Below are 9,767 nucleotides of genomic sequence, written 5' to 3' on the forward strand. Positions count from 1 at the left end.
CATAAATAATTAAACACACATTCCATCTTAAACAAGTTGAATTCTATAAAACTAAGTGGGGAATCGCATTGGATGTAGATACTTCAAGCTCCAATAAATATAGAATTATCTCTTAATCTCATTAGAAATAATTCTATTTTATCAATCATGTAATCACTCCGTAGATTCATCATTACACTCTTGAGTTATCCACAATTACAAGAAATATCCAAACTATAAAATTTAGTATTGGTTTGTCCAATTGCAAAACATATGTTTTCAGCCTCATATCCATCCAATGACATAAGGTGAATATACAATTTTACATTTTATGTCGTCCTTAGTGTCAAATTTCATCCAATTAGTGATCGAATCCTTGAGATCTAATCTTTTGAATATTTGGATACGATGAGTAACTAATTCATTAGTCTATTATGCTTAGATTCAATCACCAATCTTCTTGAAGTCACTAGAAGTGATGTTAAAATTATGAACTCTAATATTTGGATACATGTTCCTGAATGCACACCTCAATTATAATCCCAACATACGGAGTCTAAATCAACGCATTAAGATGATTGTGCCCATTGTATAATAAAGATTATAAGGAGATAAAACATGAATCCACTATCCATCAGGAATACTGTTTTACCATAGCAAATGCATAAGTGTGATATTAAGATTTAAGGAAATGACCTTGCTTAAACTTAAGTTGTTGTTAGATTTCTTCACGCAAGTGCACATATCACAACAAGTAATATAGAAGTAAGTTAAGTGTCGAATCCCACAAGGAATTGCACCAACTTAAGCTAAGTACCAAAATTGTGGCAAACTACTTTTATCCAACTAGTTAGAATTAAAAGATTATTTAAAAGCTAAATTAAACTAACAAATTAAAACTAATAATTGAAAAGTAAAATCCACTAGAAAATCAATAGATTAAAAGCCTAGGGTTATGATATCTTTTAGCACTTCATTTGAATTCTCTTTCTCTCTCTAAACTTATTTTAATGGATTGGATTGTTAACCTAGAGTCCCTAGCTATTTACAAGTCCCTGTCAAGGTGCTCGTAAAAATATCTATCCCAATTAATTTACAATATGTCTATGTAAATTAAGCTGAAAACAAATTCATTAAATTTGTGCTCTAATCTTGACTACATGCGACACATTAGTATATGTCCATTCTATATGCAAATCGTATCATCTAATCAACTAAGTAACTATGAACACATTCTAATTCATTCATCGCCTAATCTAAACTCCTTCGTCAAGCTGTATTTAGATATCCAAATCAATATAATTGCTGATCAAGCAATTAGAAGCATTAAACATAAAATTGAAATAATGAACTCATATTCCATTGAAAATAAGTAAAAGAGAAATTATAAATCCAAATATCATGTTGAGTTCCATGATAATCCTAGAAAAAGTAAATTAGTTCATGATATTAGCTAAAGACATCATCTAGAGAAAAATAGTCATTAATCCATGTCAAAGAAAATAAGAGAAAAACAAAAGTAGAGAGAGAAACTAATAGTTAGAAGCTTTTTTATCTAAATTCTCCATCAAATTCTTTTGCTTTCTTGCTTTGTTTTTGTCTGTTTTTCTCCAAAATAGTTGTTTGTTACCTCCTTTTAAAAACCTCCAAAAAAGGCCCCTTAAATATTCCTCAAAAGCCTTAGTTTTAAAAATCTCGAAACGGCAGAATTTGGTAACAAGTCTAGAACCCCGACCCTACCTTCCTTGACGCCATGGCACCATGGTCTCGAATGTTTGAATGGCACATCAACTTCCACCAATGTTGCGACCTACCTTCACCAATGTCATGGGGCTATGCTCTCAAGTCTTACTATAGGGCTCTAATGCATCTTAGCACTGCACCCTAGAGCAATTCAAGGTCATGGCCTTCACTTCCTTATGTTGCCTTATACAGAACCATAGCAGTTTAGCCCTTTCCAACACAATTTTCTCCTAGATAAAATCCTAACTAGCCTAAGTGGTAAATAGGAAAGTTGTAGCCATGTCTCTCATATTTCCAATGGCTCAACAATCACATCAATTGGACTTTAGTATCTTAGGTTATACTTAAAATACTACAACATGTACAAGTGAAGCCATCACCATAATTGCATGGATTTTCATCAACTAAGATCTTTTCATGAAATTTCCAACAAAACAATGAAACATATCAACAATAACTAAACTTAAAGTAATTTAAACAAGATAACATAAAATTAAACTAAATTAACTTAAACTAAACTAATCAACATGTGTTGAACTAAATTAAGAAAAATAACTAAAATACTTAAATTTCATACCTAAAGTGTCAAAAACTTGGCTACCTAAGCCCTAAAAATGTGACAAAATAACTCTATATAATAAAGTTACCATGCCCCCAAACTTAAGATTTTTCTAGTCATAGAACAAAACATAAAATAAACAATATAACATAAATAAAGAAAATGACTTAACTAAAAATAAATTGCACCAACTCAATAATGACCTTTAATATCCCCATCAAGTAATCCCTATTCTTAACTTTAAGCATCACATAAGTATTATTCAAAATCATATTTCAATTCAAATGCAAACTCATAATATGATGGATTTCCATTTATGTATGTAACATTTTCACCCAAAACACCATACAATCCGGATAAGTTTAAATGTAGCGAAATTCAAATTAGTACTAGAGTTCTATGGGTTTGCTTTTCATCTCTCCCTCCACATTAATGTAAGCTAATACTAAATTAAAGATCATTAGGTTTTGATCAAGCTTATAATGTATGGCTAGGGACAAGGTAGGATATCGAATATTAATAAGACTCAAATCACTTTAACCACATAGTCATTCTAGGACTTATTTAGAGCTATATTTTTTGTCACCAAGTACACCCATTTTTCCTCAAACTTTTCTTTTGTTCCACACTTCATTCATTTTCTTTTTTTTCTTCCTTTGTCTTTTTCTCAATATCACACCCCCAAACTTATTTCTTTTATTGGGTAGCAAGATAAAAACAATCATACTTTTGATCTTCTAATCACTTTTCATCTTCACCACCTATTTCACTATCTTAGTCATAACACTTCTTAAATTGACTTATGCACTTAGAAATGAGGGATGCAAAAATTGGAAATTTTTATGTGAGGGTTTAGGTTAATAACTAAGTGTTTAAACAAAGAAAAGGTTGCATTAGGCTTAAAATGGAATTCTAGGGATAAATACATATAATAAAGTGGCTCGAAAGGCTCAATCAGTCCAAAGATGGCCTAAATCATTTCCTTAACTATGTATAGCTTAGGATTTTCCCTCGAGAATCAAACAAATTCTAGAACTTAATACATAATTTAACTATTCATATTCACATAAACCTTTTCTAGATATCTACAATGATTCTAAGAAAAAAATATATGGTGCACAAATTAAATAGAAATCTCATCCTAACAATGAATCTTAGCATAAGGATTTACATAATAGTCAAACAACATTCACATGTTTTAAAGAATGAAGATAAGAATATAACTAGTTCTCATCATTGGATAAGTAAATCAAAGAAATTTGCACAACTAAATCTAGCTCTAATTTTTGAAACATACAAAAAATTAATTGATAAATAACTTAACTAAACTTAAGGTCTAAAAACATAACTACAAAACAAAGAAAACAAAACTTAAAAACTAAAAATTCCCCACCCCCCTTAAACTTAAAAATAACGTTGTCTTCAACCTTAAAAAGTAAAGAAGAATATTCAAGAATGCTCCCCTAGGTAACGAAGATCCTCTAATGTTTCTTTTCATCCTTATTATATCCAAAGTTGTTGGAGGGATCCATTAAGATGACAAAAATCTAAATAAGAAAAAAAAATTATGTGAAAATCTAAAAAAAATAACTTCAACTAAAAGAGTAAAAGTTTCAAAAACTTGGGTTGCCTTCCAATAAGTGCTTCTTTATAATCACTAGCTTGACAATGGCACCTCTTTCTGCACTTCTTCATCCACAGAATAAGGCTTGAGGCATAGCCCATTACCCATGAATGTGCGAGTATCCTTACTATCAATCTCTACTATACGACAAGGACAAATGTTTATGACATTGAAAGCACTCAATCATCTTGCCTTTCATTTCCATGGAAAAAGCTTGAAGCGTGAATTAAAGAGTAACATATGCTATCCAACCTCAAAATCAAGACAACTACGAGGTGGTGAAAGATGTTCCTCGTCTGACTACATGGTTCTGATATGTGAAGGTGGTGGCTTTAACTCAAAGGTTAGTGTTTCCTCCCTTGTTGATAACTCTATTATATAGAGTTGTTTTAACACATTTTGGGTGCTTAAGTAGCTAGACCTTTAAGTTTTTAAGTTCAAATTTTAGGTGTTTTTCTAATTTAAGTTAGATGATATTAAATAGTTAAATTAAGTTGTTTTAGTTCAATTTTACATTATTTTGTTTTGTTTTAATTTACTTTAAGAAGAGTTAATATCATAATAGCATAAGTATGTTGAAGGTGGCAATTGTACAAGCTGTAGTAATTTAAAGATAACTTGAGTTGCAAAAATCCAATTGATGTGATTTTTGATCCATTGGAAAGTTAAGAGAATGGGATATAACTTTCATGTTTACAACACTGCCTAGTTCAAACCACTCATTTGATTTCATTTGCCTATGATAACATGCATTAAGGATGGCATGATTTGAATTGAAATATGAATATGTGGTGACCTTTGTGAATGAGATTTGATGAAAAGCTTTGAGATAAGCAAATCACATGTAAATGAGATTTAAGGTTGGGCTTCGCAACTAAAGTCTGCAGATGGAGCCTAGTTTGATGGTAATGGCTTTAAAGGTAAGCCTTGATTTGATATGATTCGATACAAAGTCATAAAACTTGTGAATTGTGGATATAATACACTATTGAAATGTGATCCAGTAGAATTTAATATGATGACTTGTGAATGTAGGACATTAAGATGATCCTCACACCTTTGAATTAGAGATAATTGAATGTGAAAGTCTTAGGGCAAGATAGACCTAAATATATTTAATATGTAAAATATTATGCTATGATAGCATCCCCTCACTGCGTATTAGATGACTCACCCCTTTATTGCACCATGTGCAACTAAGAGAAGCTATGAGCTTATGGGGCAAGTGTCGTCAATTGGACTGACACATAATTGGCATTCAATAGATTTCCATTCCGACGTGTCATTTTACTAAGTCTGTATGGGCCTTCCATCTTCCTAGTTTGCTTAGTTGTAAATATGTCAGGCACGATGTGCCATTTGAATTGTATAAGAGTTGCTATGTATGAACCCTATTGATTGGCCAGCGTATGGCCTTACAATCATTTGTATAGATTGTAAGCTATGGATAATGTAATATATTTGAATTTGTTACGATTATTTGATTATAAATCCCTTGGCATTTCTGTTATATGATTTTGGACTCTGAAGCTTTCTCGGGTCTAATGGGCTTGCTTACTTGGCTAGTGCACCAATCACGGACCCCCAGATTTAGATTGTGAGCACTGTATTGCAACTAGGTACACTGTGTTAACCAATTACAGAAGAGACTAATCAATTAAGAGACCTCTATCTTCATGGTTCTCTACTTCAACAGGCTTCTTTTAATTAGTTAACTCTCCCCTTAACTGATTGGAGGTTCACTTCCTTTAGCCTTAACTGATTAACTCCAGCTCTAATAAGTTAAACAATCTTTGAATTTGATTTTCTCAAGTTCGGCTCCTTTCAATGGTCAACCTTTTTTTGAATTTGCTTTTGACCCTTTGAAAGTACTATGTCATTGTGCTCTAAATGATTAACCAAACTCCTTAACCAAATAACACGACACTATCTTCAGCCTCTAGTACCTCTTTAATCAGTTAAGCTTATTACTAATAAATTAAGGCTCTTTTGTCAAAGCCAAGTTATGCCTTAACTGTTTTAGGCTCCTTGTTAATCAATTATTAATGTTCCCTCGTTACTAGTCACTCTCTTCGTTCTTTGTTTAATAGATTAACTCATCTTCAAATTTAGCAAGCATCTTCACTTGCCCTTAATTAGCAAATTTGTTAGGGGAAATAAACTATATCCTACACTTGAATAGTGAAGTTAGACATTAATGAATAAGGAAGTTTTGTTATCATCAAAACATATTGAGTCAACAATGAGTCAATTAAAGACAGACTTAGGCTATTATCGAACATGAGTATGTCATTGAGGTGGTTTCGTTAAGGTAAGATTGGTATGAGGTGCACGTAGGATGTCAGCACAATCCTAGTAGTTGTATTTTGAAATGTTTGATGAATAGCCATGTAGGCTTTGTCATATATGTGTATTCATTATTGTTCTATGACATGTTTAATCATGCTACATTTAGCATCCCCATCTCACTAAGTATTAAAATGACTTACCTTTTTTGTGTACCTTGTGCAAATAAGTGGCACCATTAATTTTTATGTCGCTCAACGTCATCGTTGGACAAATGAGATTTTGGCACCGAGTAGGTATTCTCCCAATGTGTCCACTTCACTGAGTCTAAATCATGAAATGCTTCTACACTCTGATTATAAAACTTTGAAAATTATACTAAAGATATTGAAGGCATCAGTGTTATATGTTACTGTGAAAAGGGTTGTATGTACGAACCTAATGATTGGCCTATGTGTGGCCTTATAAACTTATCACAAACTAGTTATAATATGAAATAACTTTTATATTTTGTTTATGATGCCACATATTGAATATTAAGTAGGTTAAGGTTTAAGGCTTCCTCGAGTCTCATGGGCTTGCCTGCCAGACTTGTACTTTCCAGTCAAAGGCCCCTAGGTGTGGATCGTGACAAAGTTCTTATAGTAATGCATATAAATTAGTAGATTTTATTTAATTATTTTAAGTTAGTTAATTATGTGAGTCAATATAATCTTAGTTAAATTTGTGCTTAAATTGGTGTTAATGTGCCTAAGATATGTTATTACTAAGTAAATTGCTGATTTTGTTAGTGTGCAATTAAAAAGGTGAAAAGTTGTCAAGATGAGTGTTCATGAGATGCAAACCTTCATTGCACATGTCTCGGTATTTCAACCATAACCTTCTTTATAGAACTCCACATTAGGTGATTCTTAGACCATTGGAAAGCTAAGAGAAAAAGGTATACCTTTTACATTTACACTTCACCTAGTTTGACCTAAAGAGTGGTGAAAAACATTGTTGTAGTTGAAGCACTGCAATAGTCCAAGATAAATGCGTTAGGCTGCAGCCTTGGAGGAGTTAGGCCGTGGTGCCTCAACATGAATTCCATGTTTTGTTCACCCTTAAATGGTTGAGGCCACAGCCTGAGAAGAGGAAAGCCATGGCACACCTATTACTGGTTAGAAATCTTTATTGATTCGAACTTCATTCTTGACGCAAACTCAAGCCCTGTTTATGCAACTTTCCAGATGACTTTTAAAGGTACAAAAAACACAAGATTTAGAGTTAAGATTCAGCCACAAAATCATTGACGAAAAGTTTGATTCGAGCTAAGAAGAAATTGAAAGAAACAAGAAAATTTAGAGATCAAGATTTCAACTCTTGGAGTTTCTTTTTTTCTTTTTGTTATTATTTAATTTTCTTGGTTTGGTTTCAATGTTTAAGCTTTATTTGATGATGATTTGTGACATTATAGGGAACAAATTTAGTTATCTAAGATTATGATTGAACTTATATGTAGTGTAAATTATTTATCTCCCTTTTGGTTATGTTTGATAGTTTTAAGTTGTTTATTCTATTCTGTTCTCATGCTACTAATTGTCTAACTACCAATTAGATTGAAATTAGAATCCTAAGTTAAACCTTGATGAAGGAGATTTAGGTTAGACCTTGGATAAAATAGCGTATCATTCAATGTACTTAGTTAATTAGGTCGTTCAATTTGCATATAGGGCAAACATACTCCTATAAGCCATACATAGCCAAGGTTAGATCAAGAACTTAATGAATCTTTCTTCAATTTAATTTGCATAAACATAGATTATGTTAATTTAGAGAGATAAATTTATGAAAAGCTCAATAGAAACTTATAAATTATTTAGGGCTCTAAGTTAGCAACTTAATCCATTAAAGTATGTTAAGAGAGACAGATACAATATTCAGATGAAATATTAAGAAATATCATAATCTTAAGTCTAATAGTTATCTAAAATTTTTAAAACAAATTTGCTAATTAATTTTAGGTTAGTTTTTAGTTTGTTAGATTTAATTTTGCTCTTTTAATAATTTAAACTTGGTTGTTTGAATAACATTAGGGTACGTTAATTTTGGTAGTTAATAGTAGGAATTAATTCAATTCTATGTAGAATCGGCACTCTACTTTTCACCATATTACTTGTTTAACAATACATGCACTTGCATAGATAATTGCATAACAAGTTTTGGGCAACATTGCTGGGGAATTGATTTTTAATTCTTTCTGGTTATTATTAATACCAAGCATTCTTAATCTTACTTCAAACTTTTTCTTGAATTTTCAATTACTTTTTGTCATTGTATGCAAATAGCCCGAAATTCAGAAGTTGTTCCTTTAGATCCAAAAATTGAGAAGACTTTTTGAACACTTCAAAGGAAAAATCAACAAGCTTTGCACAAAGTAAAATAATAAGAGACCAAGTCTTTGAAGGAATATGCTATCCCATTAGTACAAGTCCTCCACTCTAGTATCCAAAACCCTCTTTTTCAAGCCAACAACTTTAAAATTAAGCCAACACTCATTTAGATGATTTAGACTCTTATTTAATTTGGGGGTTTGCCTAATGATGATCCTAATGCTCAGGTAGTGAATTTCCTAGAAATTTGCAACACATTCAAGGCCAATGGTGTTACTGATGATGCCATAAGATTGAGACTTTTCTTTTTATCGTTGAGAGATAAAGCAAAGAGTTGGTTAAATTCGCCTCATGTTGGTTTAGTCTTGGAATGATTTGGTTCAAAAATTCTTAACAAAATTCTTTCCACTTGTTCAAACTACAAAGATGCACAATGACATCACCTTTTTTATGAAATTTGATTCTGAATCACTGTATAAGGCTTAGGAAAGGTACAAGGACTTGTTAAGAAGGTGTCCTCACCATGTGTTACCTAAGTGGCTGCAAGTCCAGACTTTTTATAATGGTTTGCTAGGAAATGTTTGAACCACCATTAATGTTGCAACCAAAGGTGTACTTTTCAATAAATTTATTGATAAGGCCTATGATTTGCTTGAGGAGATGGCTTCCAATATTTACTAATGGCCATCTAAAAGATTTTGCTAGAGTTCATGAATAGGTTGCAACTAATGCTTTGACTACACAATTGGTTTTTCTCATAAACAAATTGATAAATTGAGTGTTAATGTAGTTCAAAGCCTTTTTATGACTTATGAACTATGTGGAAAAGGACATTTTAATGACAATTGACCTATCTACATTTAATTTGTTTAGTTTGTTGGAAATAGATCGTAGAATAAAAATCCCTATTCTATCACGTATAATCCTAGTTGGTGGAATCATCCTAATTTCTTATGGAGCAACAACCAAGGATCTTCATCAGTAACTAAGCCAACCTTGCCTCCTGAGTTTCCACCTAGAGTTCTTATGCTAGAGAAAAAACCTTCAATGGAAGATATGTTTATGCAATATATGACAAAGAATGATGCGATCATTCAAAGTCAAGCAGCATCAGTCAAAAATCTTCAGACACAAGTGAGCAACATGATAGTGCTCTCAATAATATACCTCAAGGTACCTCACCTAGTGACACTAAGACTAACCC

This window comes from Theobroma umbraticum, unplaced genomic scaffold (assembly GCF_002168275.2).
Source record: "Theobroma umbraticum cultivar Fairchild unplaced genomic scaffold, ASM216827v3 scaffold_239.1, whole genome shotgun sequence".
In the NCBI taxonomy this organism is placed as follows: domain Eukaryota; kingdom Viridiplantae; phylum Streptophyta; class Magnoliopsida; order Malvales; family Malvaceae; genus Theobroma; species Theobroma umbraticum.